This window comes from Chroicocephalus ridibundus, unplaced genomic scaffold (assembly GCF_963924245.1).
Source record: "Chroicocephalus ridibundus unplaced genomic scaffold, bChrRid1.1 SCAFFOLD_389, whole genome shotgun sequence".
Lineage (NCBI taxonomy): Eukaryota > Metazoa > Chordata > Aves > Charadriiformes > Laridae > Chroicocephalus > Chroicocephalus ridibundus.
In genome coordinates, this window is record NW_026961655.1 from 18,589 (window position 1) to 37,176 (window position 18,588).

The following is an 18,588-nucleotide window of genomic DNA, read 5'->3' on the forward strand; positions in this document are numbered from 1 at the left end:
GCTTTCCAACGAGGCACGGCTTTCCCTCCTGGCTCTTCGGGCGTGGGAGCTGTCGCCAGAGCCGCGGCCCTACCGGAAAATGCTTCGCAGGATGGCACGGCGGCGCCACGTGGGCGCCGGTGGCGCCGAGGCTGACGGCCACCGCAAAGCCCGCAGCCCCACGGGCTGTGGGGCCACGCCAGCGGCTGCCAATGAGCTTTCCAACGAGGCACGGCTTTCCCTCCCGGCACTTCGGGCGTGGGAGATGTCGCCAGAGCCGCGGCCCTACCGGAAAATGCTTTGCAGGCTGGCACGGCGGCGCCACGTGGGCGCCGGTGGCGCCGAGTCTGACGGCCGCTGCAAAGCCCGCAGCCCCATGGGCTGTGGGGCCACGCGAGCGGCTGCCAAAGAGCTTTCCAACGAGGCACGGCTTTCCCTCCTGGCTCTTCGGCCGTGGGAGCTGTCGCCAGAGCCTCGGCCCTACCCGAAAATGCTTCGCAGGCTGGCACGGCGGCGCCACCTGGGCGCCGGTGGCGCCGAGGCTGACGGCCGCCGCAAAGCCCGCAGCCCCACGGGCTGTGGGGCCACGCGAGCGGCTGCCAAAGAGCTTTCCAACGAGGCACGGCTTTCCCTCCTGGCACTTCGGGCGTGGGAGATGTGGCCAGAGCCGCGGCCCTACCCGAAAATGCTTCGCAGGCTGGCGCGGCGGCGCCACGTGGGCGTATGTGCGCTGAGGCTGACGGCCGCCGCAAAGCCCGCAGCCCCACAGGCTGTGGGGCCACGCGAGAGGCTGCCAAAGACCTTTCCAACGAGGCACGCCTTTCCCTCCTGGCTCTTCGGGCATGGGAGCTGTCGCCAGAGCCGCGGCCCAACCCGAATATGCTTCGCAGGCTGACGCGGCGGTGCGACGTGGCCTTCGGTGGCGCCGAGGCTGACGGCCGCCGCAAAGCCCGCAGCCCCACGGGCTGTGGGGCCACGCCAGCGGCTGCCAAAGAGCTTTCCAACGAGGCACGGCTTTCCCTCCTGGCTCTTCGGGCGTGGGAGATGTCGCCAGAGCCACGGCCCTACCCGAAAATGCTTCGCAGGCTGGCGCAGCAGCGCCACGTGGGCGTATGTGGCGCTGAGGCTGACGGCCGCCGCAAAGCCCGCAGCCCCACAGGCTGTGGGGCCACGCGAGCGGTTGCCAAAGAGCTTTCCAACGAGGCACGGCTTTCCCTCCTGGCTCTTCGGGTGTGGGAGCTGTCGCCAGAGCCGCGGCCCTACCCGAATATGCTTCGCAGGCTGGCGCGGCGGTGCGACGTGGCCTTCGGTGACGCCGAGGCTGACGGCCGCCGCAAAGCCCGCAGCCCCACGGGCTGTGGGGCCACGCCAGCGGCTGCCAAAGAGCTTTCCAACGAGGCATGGCTTTCCCTCCTGGCTCTTCGGGCGTGGGAGCTGTCGCCAGAGCCGCGGCCCTACCCGAAAATGCTTCGCAGGTTGGCGCGGCAGCGCCACGTGGGCGCCGCTTTCGCCGAGGCTGACGGCCGCCACAAAGCCCGCAGCCCCACGGACTTTGGGGCCACGCGAGCGGCTGCCAAAGAGCTTTCCAACGAGGCACGGCTTTCCCTCCCGGCACTTTGGGCGTGGGAGATGTCGCCAGAGCCGCGGCCCTACCGGAAAATGCTTTGCAGGCTGGCGCGGCGGAGCAAAGTGGGCGCCAGTGGCGCCGAGTCTGACGGCCGCTGCAAAGCCCGCAGCCCCACGGGCTGTGGGGCCACGCGAGCGGCTGCCAAAGAGCTTTCCAACGAGGCTCGGCTTTCCCTCCTGGCTCTTCGGGCGTGGGAGCTGTGGCCAGAGCCGCGGCCCTACCGGAAAATGCTTCGCAGACTGGCGCGGCGGCGCCACGTGGGCGCCGGTAGCGCCGAGGCTGACGGCCGCCGCAAAGCCCGCAGCCCCACGGGCTGTGGGGCCACGCGAGCGGCTGCCAAAGAGCTTTCCAACGAGGCACGGCTTTCCCTCCTGGCTCTTCGGTCATGGGAGCTGTCGCCAGAGCCGCGGCCCTACCAGAAAATGCTTCGCAGGCTGGCGCGGCGGCGCCACGTGGCCGTCGGTGGCGTGGAGGCTCACAGCCGCCGCAAAGCCCGCAGCCCCACGGGCTGTGGGGCCACGCGAGCGGCTGCCAAAGAGCTTTCCAACGAGGCACGGCTTTCCCTCCTGGCTCTTCGGGCGTGGGAGATGTCGCCAGAGCCGCGGCCCTACCCGAAAATGCTTCGCAGGCTGGTGCGGCGGCGCCACGTGGGCGCTGGTGGCGCCAAGGCTGACGGCCGCTGCAAAGCCCGCAGCGCCACGGGCTGTGGGGCCACGCGAGCGGCTGCCAAAGAGCTTTCCAACGAGGCACGGCTTTCCCTCCTGGCTCTTCGGGCGTGGGAGCTGTCGCCAGAGCTGAGGCCCTACCCGAATATGCTTCGCAGCCTGGCGCGGCGGTGCGACGTGGCCTTCGGTGACGCCTAGGCTGACGGCCGCCGCAAAGCCCGCAGCCCCACGGGTTGTGGGGCCACGTGAGCGGCTGCCAAAGAGCTTTCCAATGAGGCACGGCTTTCCCTCCTGGCTCTTCGGGCGTGGGACCTGTCGCCAGAGCCGCGGCCCTACCGGAAAATGCTTTGCAGGCTGGCGCGGCGGCGCAGAGTGGGCGCCGGTGGCGCCGAGGCTGACGGCCGCCGCAAAGCCCGCAGCCCCACGGCCTCTGGGGCCACGCGAGCGGCTGCCAAAGAGCTTTCCAACGAGGCACGGCTTTCCCTCCTGGCTCTTCGGTCGTGGGAGCTGTGGCCAGAGCCGCGTCCCTACCGGAAAATGCTTCGCAGGCTGGCGCGGCGGCGCCACGTGGGCGCCGGTGGTGCTGAGGCTGACGGCCGCCGCAAAGCCCGCAGCCCCACGGACTGTGGGGCCACGCGAGCGGCTGCCAAAGAGCATTCCAACGAGGCACGGCTTTCCCTCCCGGCACTTCGGGCGTGGGAGATGTCGCCAGAGCCGCGGCCCTACCGGAAAATGCTTCGCAGGCTGGCGCGGTGGCGCAAAGTGGGCGCTGGTGGCGCCGAGTCTGACGGCCGCTGCAAAGCCCGCAGCCCCACGGGCTGTGGGGCCACGCGAGCGGCTGCCAAAGAGCTTTCCAACGAGGCACGGCTTTCCCTCCTAGCTCTTCGGGCGTGGGAGCTGTCGCCAGAGCCGCGGCCCTACCGGAAAATGCTTCGCAGGCTGGCGCGGCGGCGCAACCTGGGCGCCGGTGGCACCGAGGCTGACGGCCACCGCAAAGCCCACAGCCCCACGGGCTGTGGGGCCACGCCAGCGGCTGCCAAAGAGCTTTCCAACGAGGCACGGCTTTCCCTCCTTGGTCTTCGGGTGTGGGAGCTGTGGCCAGAGCCGCGGCCCTACCGGAAAATGCTTCGCAGGCTGGCGCGGCGGCGCAAAGTGGGCGCCGGTGGCGCCGAGGCTGACGGCCGCCACAAAGCCCGCAGCCCCACGGGCTGTGGGGCCACGCCAGCGGCTGCCAAAGAGCTTTCCAACGAGGCACGGCTTTCCCTCCTAACTCTTCGGGCGTGGGAGATGTCGCCAGAGCCGCGGCCCTACCGGAAAATGCTTCGCAGGCTGGCGCGGCGGCGCCACGTGGGCGTATGTGGCGCTGAGGCTGACGGCCGCCGCAAAGCCCGCAGCCCCACAGGCTGTGGGGCCACGCGAGCGGTTGCCAAAGAGCTTTCCAACGAGGCACGGCTTTCCCTCCTGGCTCTTCGGGTGTGGGAGCTGTCGCCAGAGCCGTGACGCTACCCGAATATGCTTCGCAGGCTGGCGCGGCGGTGCAACGTGGCCTTCGGTGACGCCGAGGCTGACGGCCGCCGCAAAGCCCGCAGCCCCACGGGCTGTGGGGCCACGCCAGCGGCTGCCAAAGAGCTTTCCAACGAGGCACGGCTTTCCCTCCTGGCTCTTCGGGCGTGGGAGCTGTGGCCAGAGCCGCGGCCCTACCCGAAAATGCTTCGCAGGTTGGCGCGGCAGCGCCACGTGGGCGCCGCTTTCGCCGAGGCTGACGGACACCACAAAGCCCGCAGCCCCACGCGGACTTTGGGGCCACGCGAGCGGCTGCCAAAGAGCTTTCCAACGAGGCACGGCTTTCCCTCCCGGCACTTCGGGCGTGGGAGATGTCGCCAGAGCAGCGGCCCTACCGGAAAATGCTTTGCAGGCTGGCGCGGCGGCGCAAAGTGGGCGCCGGTGGCGGCGAGTCTGACGGCCGCTGAAAATCCCGCAGCCCCACGGGCTGTGGGGCGACGCGAGCGGCTGCCAAACAGCTTTCCAACGAGGCACGGCTTTCCCTCCTGGCTCTTCGGGCGTGGGAGCTGTCGCCAGAGCCGCGGCCCTACCGGAAAATGCTTCGCAGGATGGCGCGGCGGCGCCACCTGGGCGCCGGTGGCGCCGAGGCTGACGGCCGCCGCAAAGCCCGCAGCCCCATGGGCTGTGGGGCCACGCCAGCGGCTGCCAAAGAGCTTTCCAACGAGGCACGGCTTTCCCTCCTGGCTCTTCGGGCGTGGGACCTGTCGCCAGAGCCGCAACCCTACCGGAAAATGCTTTGCAGGCTGGCGCGGCGGCGCAAAGTGGGCGCCGGTGGCGCCAAGGCTGACGGCCGCCGCAAAGCCCGCAGCCCCACAGGCTGTGGGGCCACGCGAGCGGCTGCCAAAGAGCTTTCCAACGAGGCATGGCTTTCCCTCCTGGCTCTTCGGGCGTGGGAGCTGTAGCCAGAGCCGCGGCCCTACCCGAATATGCTTCGCAGGCTGGCGCGGCGGTGACACGTGGGCGCCGGTGGCGCCGAGGCTGACGGCCGCCGCAAAGCCCGCAGCCCCACAGGCTGTGGGGCCACGCGAGCAGCTGCCAAAGAGCTTTCCAACGAGGCACGGCTTTCCATCCTGGCTCTTCGGGCGTGGGAGCTGTGGCCAGAGCCGCGGCCCTACCGGAAAATGCTTCGCAGGCTGGCGCGGCGGCGCCACGTGGGCGCCGGTGGCGCCGAGGCTAACGGCTGCCGCAAAGCCCGCAGCCCCACGGGCTGTGGGGCCACGCCAGCGGCTGCCAAAGAGCTTTCCAACGAGGCACGGCTTTCCCTCCTGGCTCTTCGGGTGTGGGAACTGTGGCCAGAGCCGCGGCCCTACCGGAAAATGCTTCGCAGGCTGGCACGGCGGCGCCACGTGGGCGCCGGTGGCGCCGAGGCTGACGGCCGCCGCAAACTCCGCAGCCCCACGGGCTGTGGGGCCATGCGAGTGGCTGCCAAAGAGCTTTCCAATGAGGCACGGCTTTCCCTCCTGGCTCTTCGGGCGTGGGAGCTGTCGCCAGAGCCACGGCCCTACCGGAAAATGCTTCGCAGGCTGGCGCGGCGGCGCAAAGTGGGCGCCGGTAGCGCCGAGGCTGACGGCCGCTGCAAAGCCCGCAGCCCCACGGGCTGTGGGTCCACGTGAGCGGCTGCCAAAGAGCTTTCCAACGAGGCACGGCTTTCCCTCCTGGCTCTTCGGGCGTGGGAGCTGTCGCCAGAGACGCGGCCCTACCCGAAAATGCTTCGCAGGCTGGCGCGGCGGCGCCACCTGGGCGCCGGTGGCGCCGAGGCTGACGGCCGCCGCAAAGCCCGCAGCCCCACGGGCTGTGGGGCCACGCCAGCGGCTGCCAATGAGCTTTCCAACGAGGCACGGCTTTCCCTCCTGGCTCTTCGGGCGTGGGAGCTGTCGCCAGAGCCGCGGCCCTACCGGAAAATGCTTCGCAGGTTGGCGCGGCGGCGCCACCTGGGCTCCGGTGGCGCCGAGGCTGACGGCTGCCGCAAAGCCCGCAGGCCAACGGGCTGTGGGGCCACGCCAGCGGCTGCCAAAGAGCTTTCCAACGAGGCACGGCTTTCCCTCCTGGCTCTTCGGGCGTGGGAGCTGTCGCCAGAGCCGTGGCCCTACGCGAATATGCTTCGCAGGCTGGCGCGGCGGTGCGACGTGGCCTTCGGTGACGCCGAGGCTGACGGCCGCCGCAAAGCCCGCAGCCCCACGGGCTGTGGGGCCACGCCAGCGGCTGCCAAAGAGCTTTCCAACGAGGCACGGCTTTCCCTCCTGGCTCTTCGGGCGTGGGAGATGTCGCCAGAGCCGTGGCCCTACCGGAAAATGCTTCGCAGGCTGGCGCGGCGGCGCCACGTGGGCGTATGTGGGGCTGAGGCTGACGGCCGCCGCAAAGCCCGCAGCCCCACAGGCTGTGGGGCCACGCGAGCGGCTGCCCAAGAGCTTTCCAACGAGGCACGGCTTTCCCTCCTGGCTCTTCGGGCGTGGGAGCTGTCGCCAGAGCCGCGGCCCTACACGAATATGCTTCGCAGGCTGGCGCGGCGGTGCGACGTGGTCTTCAGTGACGCCGAGGCTGACGGCCGCCGCAAAGCCCGCAGCCCCACGGGCTGTGGGGCCACGCGAGCGGCTGCCAAAGAGCTTTCCAACGAGGCACGGCTTTCCCTCCTGGCTCTTCGGGCGTGGGAGCTGTCACCAGAGCCGCGGCCCTACCGGAAAATGCTGCGCAGGCTGGCGCGGCGGCACCACGTGGGCGCCGGTGGCGCCGAGGCTGACGGCCGCCGCAAAGCCCGCAGCCCCACGGGCTGTGGGGCCACGCGAGCGGCTGCCAAAGAGCTTTCCACGGAGGCACGGCTTTCCCGCCTTGCTCTTCGAGCGTGGGAGCTGTCGCCAGAGCCGCGGCCCTACCGGAAAATGCTTCGCAGGCTGGCACGGCGGCGCCATGAGGGCGCCGGTGGCGCAGAGGCTGACGGCTGCCGCAAAGCCCGCAGCCCCACGGGCTGTGGGGCCACGCCAGCGGCTGCCAAAGAGCTTTCCAACGAGGCACGGCTTTCCCTCCTGGCTCTTCGGGCGTGGGAGCTGTAGCCAGAGCCGCGGCCCTACCCGAAAATACTTCGCAGGCTGGCGCGGCGGTGCCACTTGGGAGCCGGTGGCGCCGAGGCTGACGGCCGACGCAAAGCCCGCAGCCCCACGGGCTGTGGGGCCATGCGAGCGGCTGCCAAAGAGCTTTCCAACGAGGCACGGCTTTCCCTCCCGGCACTTCGGGCGTGGGAGCTGTGGCCAGAGCCGCGGACCTACCGGAAAATGCTTCGCAGGCTGGCGCGCCGGCGCCACGTGGGCTCCGGTGGCGCCGAGGCTGACGGCCGCCGCAAAGCCCGCAGCCCCACAGGCTGTGGGGCCACGCGAGCGGCTGCCAAAGAGCTTTCCAACGAGGCACGGCTTTCCATCCTGGCTCTTCGGGTGTGGGAACTGTGGCCAGAGCCGCGGCCCTACCGGAAAATGCTTCGCAGGCTGGCACGGCGGTGCCACGTGGGCGCCGGTGGCGCCGAGGCTGACGGCCGCCGCAAAGCCCGCAGCCCCACGGGCTGTGGGGCCACGCCAGCGGCTGCCAAAGAGCTTTCCAACGAGGCACGGCTTTCCCTCCTGGCTCTTCGTGCGTGGGAGCTGTCGCCAGAGCCGCGGCCCTACCGGAAAATGCTTCGCAGGCTGGCGCAGCGGCGCCACCTGGGCTCCGGTGGCGCCGAGGCTGACGGCTGCCGCAAAGCCCGCAGCCCAACGGGCTGTGGGGCCACGCGAGCGGCTGCCAAAGAGCTTTCCAACGAGGCACGGCTTTCCCTCCTGGCTCTTCGGGCGTGGGAGCTGTCGCCAGAGCCGCGGCCCTACACGAATATGCTTCGCAGGCTGGCGCGGCGGTGCGACGTGGCCTTCGGTGGCGCGGCTGTGCGACGTGGCCTTCGGTGACGCCGAGGCTGACGGCCGCTGCAAAGCCCGCAGCCCCACGGGCTGTGGGGCCACGTGAGCGGCTGCCAAAGAGCTTTCCAACGAGGCACGGCTTTCCCTCCTGGCTCTTCGGGCGTGGGAGATGTCGCCAGAGCCGCGGCCCTACCCGAAAATGCTTCGCAGGCTGGCACGGCGGCGCCACGTGGGCGTATGTGGGGCTGAGGCTGACGGCCACCGCAAAGCCCGCAGCCCCACAGGCTGTGGGGCCACGCCAGCGGCTGCCAAAGAGCTTTCCAACGAGGCACGGCTTTCCCTCCTGGCTCTTCGGGCGTGGGAGCTGTCGCCAGAGCCGCGGCCCTACCGGAAAATGCTTCGCAGGCTGGCGCGGCGGTGCGACGTGGTCTTCAGTGACGCCGAGGCTGACGGCCGCCGCAAAGCCCGCAGCCCCACGGGCTGTGGGGCCACGCGAGCGGCTGCCAAAGAGCTTTCCAACGAGGCATGGCTTTCCCTCCTGGCTCTTCGGGCGTGGGAGCTGTGGCCAGAGCCGCGGCCCTACCGGAAAATGCTTTGCAGGCTGGCACGGCGGCGCAAAGTAGGCGCCGGTGGCGCCGAGGCTCACGGCCGCTGCAAAGCCCGCAGCCCCACGGGCTGTGGAGCCACGCCAGCGGCTGCCAAAGAGCTTTCCAACGAGGCACGGCTTTCCCTCCTGGCTCTTCCGGCGTGGGAGCTGTCGCCAGAGCCGCGGCCCTACACGAATATGCTTCGCAGCCTGGCGCGGCGGTGCGACATGGCCTTCGGTGACGCCGAGGCTGACGGCCGCCGCAAAGCCCACAGCCCCACGGGTTGTGGGGCCACGCGAGCGGCTGCCAAAGAGCTTTCCAACGAGGCACGGCTTTCCCTCCCCGCACTTCGGGCGTGGGAGCTGTGGCCAGAGCCGCGGCCCTACCGGAAAATGCTTCGCAGGCTGGCACGGCGGCGCCACGTGGGCGCCGCTGGCGCCGAGGCTGACGGCCGCCGCAAAGCCCGCAGCCCCACGGGCTGTGGGGCCATGCGAGCGGCTGCCAAAGAGCTTTCCAACGAGGCACGGCTTTCCCTCCTGACTCTTCAGGCGTGGGAGCTGTCGCCAGAGCCGCGGCCCTACCGGAAAATGCTTGGCAGGATGGCACGGCGGCGCCACGTGGGCGCCGGTGGCGCCGAGGCTGACGGCCGCCGCAAAGCCCGCAGCCCCACGACCTGTGGGGCCACGCCAGCGGCTGCCAAAGAGCTTTCCAACGAGGCACGGCTTTCCCTCCCGGCACTTCGGGCGTGGGAGATGTCGCCAGAGCCGCGGCCCTACCGGAAAATGCTTTGCAGGCTGGCACGGCGGCGCCACGTGGGCGCCGGTGGCGCCGAGTCTGACGGCCGACGCAAAGCCCGCAGCCCCACGGGCTGTGGGGCCACGCCAGTGGCTGCCAAAGAGCTTTCCAACGAGGCACGGCTTTCCCTCCTGGCTCTTCGGGCGTGGGAGATGTCGCCAGAGCCGCGGCCCTACCCGAAAATGCTTCGCAGGCTGGCACGGCGGCGCCACCTGGGCGCCGGTGGCGCCGAGGCTGACGGCCGCCGCAAAGCCCGCAGCCCCACGGGCTGTGGGGCCACGCCAGCGGCTGCCAAAGAGCTTTCCAACGAGGCACGGCTTTCGTTCCTGGCTCTTCGGGCGTGGGAGCTGTCGCCAGAGCCGCGGCCCTACCCGAATATGCTTTGCAGCCTGGCGCGGCGGTGCGACGTGGCCTTCGGTGACACCGAGGCTGACGGCCGACGCAAAGCCCGCAGCCCCACGGGCTTTGGGGCCACGTGAGCGGCTGCCAAAGAGCTTTCCAACGAGGCATGGCTTTCCCTCCTGGCTCTTCGGGCGTGGGAGCTGTCGCCAGAGCCGCGGCCCTACCGGAAAATGCTTCGCAGGCTGCCGCGGCGGTGACACGTGGGCGCCGGTGGCGCCGAGGCTGACGGCCGCCGCAAACCCCGCAGCCCCACGGGCTGTGGGGCCACGCCAGCGGCTGCCAAAGAGCTTTCCAACGAGGCACAGCTTACTCTCCTGGCTCTTCGGGCGTGGGAGTTGTCGCCAGAGCCGCGGCCCTACCCGAAAATGCTTCGTAGGCTGGCGCGGCGGCACCACGTGGGCGCCGCTGTCGCCGACCCTGACGGCCACCACAAAGCCCGCAGCCCCACGGGCTGTAGGGCCACGCCAGCGGCTGCCAAAGAGCTTTCCAACGAGGCACGGCTTTCCCTCCTGGCTCTTCGGGCGTGGGAGCTGTCGCCAGAGCCGCGGTCCTACCGGAAAATGCTTCGCAGGCTGGCGCGGCGGCGCCACCTGGGCTCCGGTGGCGCCGAGGCTGACGGCTGCCGCAAAGCCCGCAGCCCAACGGGCTGTGGGGCCACGCGAGCGGCTGCCAAAGAGCTTTCCAACGAGGCACGGCTTTCCCTCCTGGCTCTTCGGGCGTTGGAGCTGTCGCCAGAGCCGCGGCCCTACACGAATATGCTTCGCAGGCTGGCGCGGCGGTGCGACGTGGCCTTCGGTGGCGTGGCTATGCGACTTGGCCTTCGGTGACGCCGAGGCTGACGGCCGCCGCAAAGCCCGCAGCCCCACGGGCTGTGGGGCCACGCCAGCGGCTGCCAAAGAGCTTTCCAACGAGGCACGGCTTTCCCTCCTGTCTCTTCGGGCGTGGGAGATGTCGCCAGAGCCGCGGCCCTACCCGAAAATGCTTCGCAGGCTGGCGCGGCGGCGCCACGTGGTCGTATGTGGGGCTGAGGCTGACGGCCACCGCAAAGCCCGCAGCCCCACAGGCTGTGGGGCCACGCGAGCGGCTGCCAAAGAGCTTTCCAACGAGGCACGGCTTTCCCTCCTGGCTCTTCGGGCGTGGGAGCTGTCGCCAGAGCCGCGGCCCTACCGGAAAATGCTTCGCAGGCTGGCGCGGCGGTGCGACGTGGTCTTCAGTGACGCCGAGGCTGACGGCCGCCGCAAAGCCCGCAGCCCCACGGGCTGTGGGGCCACGCCAGCGGCTGCCAAAGAGCTTTCCAACGAGGCACGGCTTTCCCTCCCCGCACTTCGGGCGTGGGAGGTGTCGCCAGAGCCGCGGCCCTACCGGAAAATGCTTTGCAGGCTGGCACGGCGGCGCAAAGTGGGCGCCAGTGGCGCCAAAGCTCACGGCCGCTGCAAAGCCCGCAGCCCCACGGGCTGTGGAGCCACGCGAGCGGCTGCCAAAGAGCTTTCCAACGAGGCACGGCTTTCCCTCCTGGCTCTTCGGGCGTGGGAGCTGTCGCCAGAGCCGCGGCCCTACACGAATATGCTTCGCAGCCTGGCGCGGCGGTGCGACATGGCCTTCGGTGACGCCGAGGCTGACGGCCGCCGCAAAGCCCACAGCCCCACGGGCTGTGGGGCCACGCGAGCGGCTGCCAAAGATCTTTCCAACGAGGCACGGCTTTCCCTCCCCGCACTTCGGGCGTGGGAGCTGTGGCCAGAGCCGCGGCCCTACCGGAAAATGCTTCGCATGCTGGCACGGCGGCGCCACGTGGGCGCCGGTGGCGCCGAGGCTGACGGCCGCCGCAAAGCCCGCAGCCCCACGGGCTGTGGGGCCATGCGAGCGGCTGCCAAAGAGCTTTCCAACGAGGCACGGCTTTCCCTCCTGGCTCTTCGGGCATGGGAGCTGTCGCTAGAGTCGCAGCCCTACCCGAAAATGCTTCGCAGGCTGGCGCGGCGGCACCACGTGGGCGCCGCTGTCGCCGAGCCTGACGGCCACCACAAAGCCCGCAGCCCCACGGGCTGTAGGGCCACGCCAGCGGCTGCCAAAGAGCTTTCCAACGAGGCACGGCTTTCCCTCCTGGCTCTTCGGGCGTGGGAGTTGTCGCCAGAGCCGCGGCCCTACCGGAAAATGCTTCGCAGGCTGGCGCGGCGGCGCCACGTGGGCGTATGTGGCGCTGAGGCTGACGGCCGCCGCAAAGCCCGCAGCCACACAGGCTGTGGGGCCACGCGAGCGGCTGCCAAAGAGCTTTCCAACGAGGCACGGCTTTCCCTCCTGGCTCTTCGGGCATGGGAGCTGTCGCCAGAGCCGCGGCCCAACCCGAATATGCTTCGCAGGCTGACGCGGCGGTGCGACGTGGCCTTCGGTGACGCCGAGGCTGACGACCGCCGCAAAGCCCGCAGCCCCACGGGCTGTGGGGCCACGCCAGCGGCTGCCAAAGAGCTTTCCAACGAGGCACGGCTTTCCCTCCTGGCTCTTTGGGCGTGGGAGATGTCGCCAGAGTCGCGGCCCTACCCGAAAATGCTTCGCAGGCGGGCGCGGCGGCGCCACGTGGGCGTATGTGGCGCTGAGGCTGACGGCCGCCGCAAAGCCCGCAGCCCCACAGGCTGTGGGGCCACGCGACCGGCTGCCAAAGAGCTTTCCAACGAGGCACGGCTTTCCCTCCTGGCTCTTCGGGTGTGGGAGCTGTCGCCAGAGCCGCGGCCCTACCCGAATATGCTTCGCAGGCTGGCGCGGCGGTGCGACGTGGCCTTCGGTGACGCCGAGGCTGACGGGCGCCGCAAAGCCCGCAGCCCCACGGGCTGTGGGGCCACGCCAGCGGCTGCCAAAGAGCTTTCCAACGAGGCATGGCTTTCCCTCCTGGCTCTTCGGGCGTGGGAGCTGTCGCCAGAGCCGCGGCCCTACCCGAAAATGCTTCGCAGGTTGGCGCGGCAGCGCCACGTGGGCGCCGCTTTCGCCGAGGCTGACGGCCACCACAAAGTCCGCAGCCCCACGGGCTGTGGGGCCACGCGAGCGGCTGCCAAAGAGCTTTCCAACGAGGCACGGCTTTCCCTCCCGGCACTTTGGGCGTGGGAGATGTCGCCAGAGCCGCGGCCCTACCGGAAAATGCTTTGCAGACTGGCGCGGCGGAGCAAAGTGGGCGCCAGTGGCGCCGAGTCTGACGGCCGCTGCAAAGCCCGCAGCCCCACGGGCTGTGGGGCCACGCGAGCGGCTGCCAAAGAGCTTTCCAACGAGGCACGGCTTTCCCTCCTGGCTCTTCGGGCGTGGGAGCTGTGGCCAGAGCCGCGGCCCTACCCGAAAATGCTTCGCCGGATGGCGCGGCGGCGCCACCTGGGCGCCGGTGGCGCCGAGGCTGACGGCCGCCGCAAAGCCCGCAGCCCCACGGGCTGTGGGGCCACGCCAGCGGCTGCCAAAGAGCTTTCCAACGAGGCACGGCTTTCCCTCCTGGCTCTTCGGGCGTGGGAGATGTCGCCAGAGCCGCGGCCCTACCGGAAAATGCTTCGCAAGCTGGCGCGGCGGCGCCACGTGGGCGCCGGTAGCGCCGAGGCTGACGGCCGCCGCAAAGCCCGCAGCCCCACGGGCTGTGGGGCCACGTCAGCGGCTGCCAAAGAGCTTTCCAACGAGGCACGGCTTTCCCTCCTGGCTCTTCGGGCGTGGGAGATGTCGCCAGAGCCGCGGCCCTACCAGAAAATGCTTCGCAGGCTGGCGCGGCGGCGCCACGTGGCCGTCGGTGGCGCCGAGGCTCACAGCCGCCGCAAAGCCCGCAGCCCCACGGGCTGTGGGGCCACGCGAGCGGCTGCCAAAGAGCTTTCCAACGAGGCACGGCTTTCCCTCCTGGCTCTTCGGGCGTGGGAGATGTCGCCAGAGCCGCGGCCCTACCCGAATATGCTTCGCAGGCTGGCGCGGCGGTGCGACGTGGCCTTCGGTGACGCCGAGGCTGACGGCCGCCGCAAAGCCCGCAGCCCCACGGGCTGTGGGGCCACGCCAGCGGCTGCCAAAGAGCTTTCCAACGAGGCATGGCTTTCCCTCCTGGCTCTTCGGGCGTGGGAGCTGTCGCCAGAGCCGCGGCCCTACCCGAAAATGCTTCGCAGGTTGGCGCGGCAGCGCCACGTGGGCGCCGCTTTCGCCGAGGCTGACGGCCGCCACAAAGCCCGCAGCCCCACGGACTTTGGGGCCACGCGAGCGGCTGCCAAAGAGCTTTCCAACGAGGCACGGCTTTCCCTCCCGGCACTTTGGGCGTGGGAGATGTCGCCAGAGCCGCGGCCCTACCGGAAAATGCTTTGCAGGCTGGCGCGGCGGAGCATATTGGGCGCCAGTGGCGCCGAGTCTGACGGCCGCTGCAAAGCCCGCAGCCCCACGGGCTGTGGGGCCACGCGAGCGGCTGCCAAAGAGCTTTCCAACGAGGCACGGCTTTCCCTCCTGGCTCTTCGGGCGTGGGAGCTGTGGCCAGAGCCGCGGCCCTACCCGAAAATGCTTCGCCGGATGGCGCGGCGGCGCCACCTGGGCGCCGGTGGCGCCGAGGCTGACGGCCGCTGCAAAGCCCGCAGCCCCACGGGCTGTGGGGCCACGCCAGCGGCTGCCAAAGAGCTTTCCAACGAGGCACGGCTTTCCCTCCTGGCTCTTCGGGCGTGGGAGATGTCGCCAGAGCCGCGGCCCTACCGGAAAATGCTTCGCAAGCTGGCGCGGCGGCGCCACGTGGGCGCCGGTGGCGCCGAGGCTGACGGCCGCCGCAAAGCCCGCAGCCCCACGGGCTGTGGGGCCACGCGAGCGGCTGCCAAAGAGCTTTCCAACGAGGCACGGCTTTCCCTCCTGGCTCTTCGGGCGTGGGAGCTGTCGCCAGAGCCGCGGCCCTACCGGAAAATGCTTCGCAGGCTGGCGCGGCGGCGCCACGTGGCCGTCGGTGGCGCCGAGGCTCACAGCCGCCGCAAAGCCCGCAGCCCCACGGGCTGTGGGGCCACGCGAGCGGCTGCCAAAGAGCTTTCCAACGAGGCACGGCTTTCCCTCCTGGCTCTTCGGGCGTGGGAGATGTCGCCAGAGCCGCGGCCCTACCCGAAAATGCTTCGCAGGCTGGCGCGGCGGCGACACGTGGGCGCTGGTGGCGCCGAGGCTGACGGCCGCTGCAAAGCCCGCAGCGCCACGGGCTGTGGGGCCACGCGAGCGGCTGCCAAAGAGCTTTCCAACGAGGCACGGCTTTCCCTCCTGGCTCTTCCGGCGTGGGAGCTGTCGCCAGAGCCGCGGCCCTACCCGAATATGCTTCGCAGGCTGGCGCGGCGGTGCGACGTGGCCTTCGGTGGCGCGGCTGTGCGACGTGGCCTTCGGTGACGCCGAGGCTGACGGCCGCTGCAAAGCCCGCAGCCCCACGGGCTGTGGGGCCACGTGAGCGGCTGCCAAAGAGCTTTCCAACGAGGCACGGCTTTCCCTCCTGGCTCTTCGGGCGTGGGAGATGTCGCCAGAGCCGGGGCCCTACCCGAAAATGCTTCGCAGGCTGGCGCGGCGGCGCCACGTGGGCGTATGTGGGGCTGAGGCTGACGGCCACCGCAAAGCCCGCAGCCCCACAGGCTGTGGGGCCACGCCAGCGGCTTCCAAAGAGCTTTCCAACGAGGCACGGCTTTCCCTCCTGGCTCTTCGGGCGTGGGAGCTGTCGCCAGAGCCGCGGCCCTACCGGAAAATGCTTCGCAGGCTGGCGCGGCGGTGCGACGTGGTCTTCAGTGACGCCGAGGCTGACGGCCGCCGCAAAGCCCGCAGCCCCACGGGCTGTGGGGCCACGCGAGCGGCTGCCAAAGAGCTTTCCAACGAGGCACGGCTTTCCCTCCTGGCTCTTCGGGCGTGGGAGCTGTGGCCAGAGTCGCGGCCCTACCGGAAAATGCTTTGCAGGCTGGCACGGCGGCGCAAAGTAGGCGCCGGTGGCGCCGAGGCTCACGGCCGCTGCAAAGCCCGCAGCCCCACGGGCTGTGGAGCCACGCGAGCGGCTGCCAAAGAGCTTTCCAACGAGGCACGGCTTTCCCTCCTGGCTCTTCCGGCGTGGGAGCTGTCGCCAGAGCCGCGGCCCTACACGAATATGCTTCGCAGCCTGGCGCGGCGGTGCGACATGGCCTTCGGTGACGCCGAGGCTGACGGCCGCCGCAAAGCCCACAGCCCCACGGGTTGTGGGGCCACGCGAGCGGCTGCCAAAGAGCTTTCCAACGAGGCACGGCTTTCCCTCCCCGCACTTCGGGCGTGGGAGCTGTGGCCAGAGCCGCGGCCCTACCGGAAAATGCTTCGCAGGCTGGCACGGCGGCGCCACGTGGGCGCCGCTGGCGCCGAGGCTGACGGCCGCCGCAAAGCCCGCAGCCCCACGGGCTGTGGGGCCATGCGAGCGGCTGCCAAAGAGCTTTCCAACGAGGCACGGCTTTCCCTCCTGACTCTTCAGGCGTGGGAGCTGTCGCCAGAGCCGCGGCCCTACCGGAAAATGCTTGGCAGGATGGCACGGCGGCGCCACGTGGGCGCCGGTGGCGCCGAGGCTGACGGCCGCCGCAAAGCCCGCAGCCCCACGGGCTGTGGGGCCACGCCAGCGGCTGCCAAAGAGCTTTCCAACGAGGCACGGCTTTCCCTCCCGGCACTTCGGGCGTGGGAGATGTCGCCAGAGCCGCGGCCCTACCGGAAAATGCTTTGCAGGCTGGCACGGCGGCGCCACGTGGGCGCCGGTGGCGCCGAGTCTGACGGCCGCCGCAAAGCCCGCAGCCCCACGGGCTGTGGGGCCACGCCAGTGGCTGCCAAAGAGCTTTCCAACGAGGCACGGCTTTCCCTCCTGGCTCTTCGGGCGTGGGAGATGTCGCCAGAGCCGCGGCCCTACCCGAAAATGCTTCGCAGGCTGGCACGGCGGCGCCACCTGGGCGCCGGTGGCGCCGAGGCTGACGGCCGCCGCAAAGCCCGCAGCCCCACGGGCTGTGGGGCCACGCCAGCGGCTGCCAAAGAGCTTTCCAACGAGGCACGGCTTTCCCTCCTGGCTCTTCGGGCGTGGGAGCTGTCGCCAGAGCCGCGGCCCTACCCGAATATGCTTTGCAGCCTGGCGCGGCGGTGCGACGTGGCCTTCGGTGACACCGAGGCTGACGGCCGACGCAAAGCCCGCAGCCCCACGGGCTTTGGGGCCACGTGAGCGGCTGCCAAAGAGCTTTCCAACGAGGCATGGCTTTCCCTCCTGGCTCTTCGGGCGTGGGAGCTGTCGCCAGAGCCGCGGCCCTACCGGAAAATGCTTCGCAGGCTGCCGCGGCGGTGACACGTGGGCGCCGGTGGCGCCGAGGCTGACGGCCGCCGCAAACCCCGCAGCCCCACGGGCTGTGGGGCCACGCCAGCGGCTGCCAAAGAGCTTTCCAACGAGGCACAGCTTACTCTCCTGGCTCTTCGGGCGTGGGAGCTGTCGCCAGAGCCGCGGCCCTACCCGAAAATGCTTCGTAGGCTGGCGCGGCGGCACCACGTGGGCGCTGCTGTCGCCGACCCTGACGGCCACCACAAAGCCCGCAGCCCCACGGGCTGTAGGGCCACGCCAGCGGCTGCCAAAGAGCTTTCCAACGAGGCACGGCTTTCCCTCCTGGCTCTTCGGGCGTGGGAGCTGTCGCCAGAGCCGCGGTCCTACCGGAAAATGCTTCGCAGGCTGGCGCGGCGGCGCCACCTGGGCTCCGGTGGCGCCGAGGCTGACGGCTGCCGCAAAGCCCGCAGCCCAACGGGCTGTGGGGCCACGCGAGCGGCTGCCAAAGAGCTTTCCAACGAGGCACGGCTTTCCCTCCTGGCTCTTCGGGCGTGGGAGCTGTCGCCAGAGCCGCGGCCCTACACGAATATGCTTCGCAGGCTGGCGCGGCGGTGCGACGTGGCCTTCGGTGGCGCGGCTGTGCGACGTGGCCTTCGGTGACGCCGAGGCTGACGGCCGCCGCAAAGCCCGCAGCCCCACGGGCTGTGGGGCCACGCCAGCGGCTGCCAAAGAGCTTTCCAACGAGGCACGGCTTTCCCTCCTGTCTCTTCGGGCGTGGGAGATGTCGCCAGAGCCGCGGCCCTACCCGAAAATGCTTCGCAGGCTGGCGCGGCGGCGCCACGTGGTCGTATGTGGGGCTGAGGCTGACGGCCACCGCAAAGCCCGCAGCCCCACAGGCTGTGGGGCCGCGCGAGCGGCTGCCAAAGAGCTTTCCAACGAGGCACGGCTTTCCCTCCTGGCTCTTCGGGCGTGGGAGCTGTGGCCAGAGCCGCGGCCCTACCGGAAAATGCTTCGCATGCTGGCACGGCGGCGCCACGTGGGCGCCGGTGGCGCCGAGGCTGACGGCCGCCGCAAAGCCCGCAGCCCCACGGGCTGTGGGGCCATGCGAGCGGCTGCCAAAGAGCTTTCCAACGAGGCACGGCTTTCCCTCCTGGCTCTTCGGGAATGGGAGCTGTCGCTAGAGTCGCAGCGCTACCCGAAAATGCTTCGCAGGCTGGCGCGGCGGCACCACGTGGGCGCCGCTGTCGCCGAGCCTGACGGCCACCACAAAGCCCGCAGCCCCACGGGCTGTAGGGCCACGCCAGCGGCTGCCAAAGAGCTTTCCAACGAGGCACGGCTTTCCCTCCTGGCTCTTCGGGCGTGGGAGTTGTCGCCAGAGCCGCGGCCCTACCGGAAAATGCTTCGCAGGCTGGCGCGGCGGCGCCACGTGGGCGTATGTGGCGCTGAGGCTGACGGCCGCCGCAAAGCCCGCAGCCCCACAGGCTGTGGGGCCACGCGAGCGGCTGCCAAAGAGCTTTCCAACGAGGCACGGCTTTCCCTCCTGGCTCTTCGGGCATGGGAGCTGTCGCCAGAGCCGCGGCCCAACCCGAATATGCTTCGCAGGCTGACGCGGCAGTGCGACGTGGCCTTCGGTGACGCCGAGGCTGACGACCGCCGCAAAGCCCGCAGCCCCACGGGCTGTGGGGCCACGCCAGCGGCTGCCAAAGAGCTTTCCAACGAGGCACGGCTTTCCCTCCTGGCTCTTTGGGCGTGGGAGATATCGCCAGAGTCGCGGCCCTACCCGAAAATGCTTCGCAGGCGGGCGCGGCGGCGCCACGTGGGCGTATGTGGCGCTGAGGCTGACGGCCGCCGC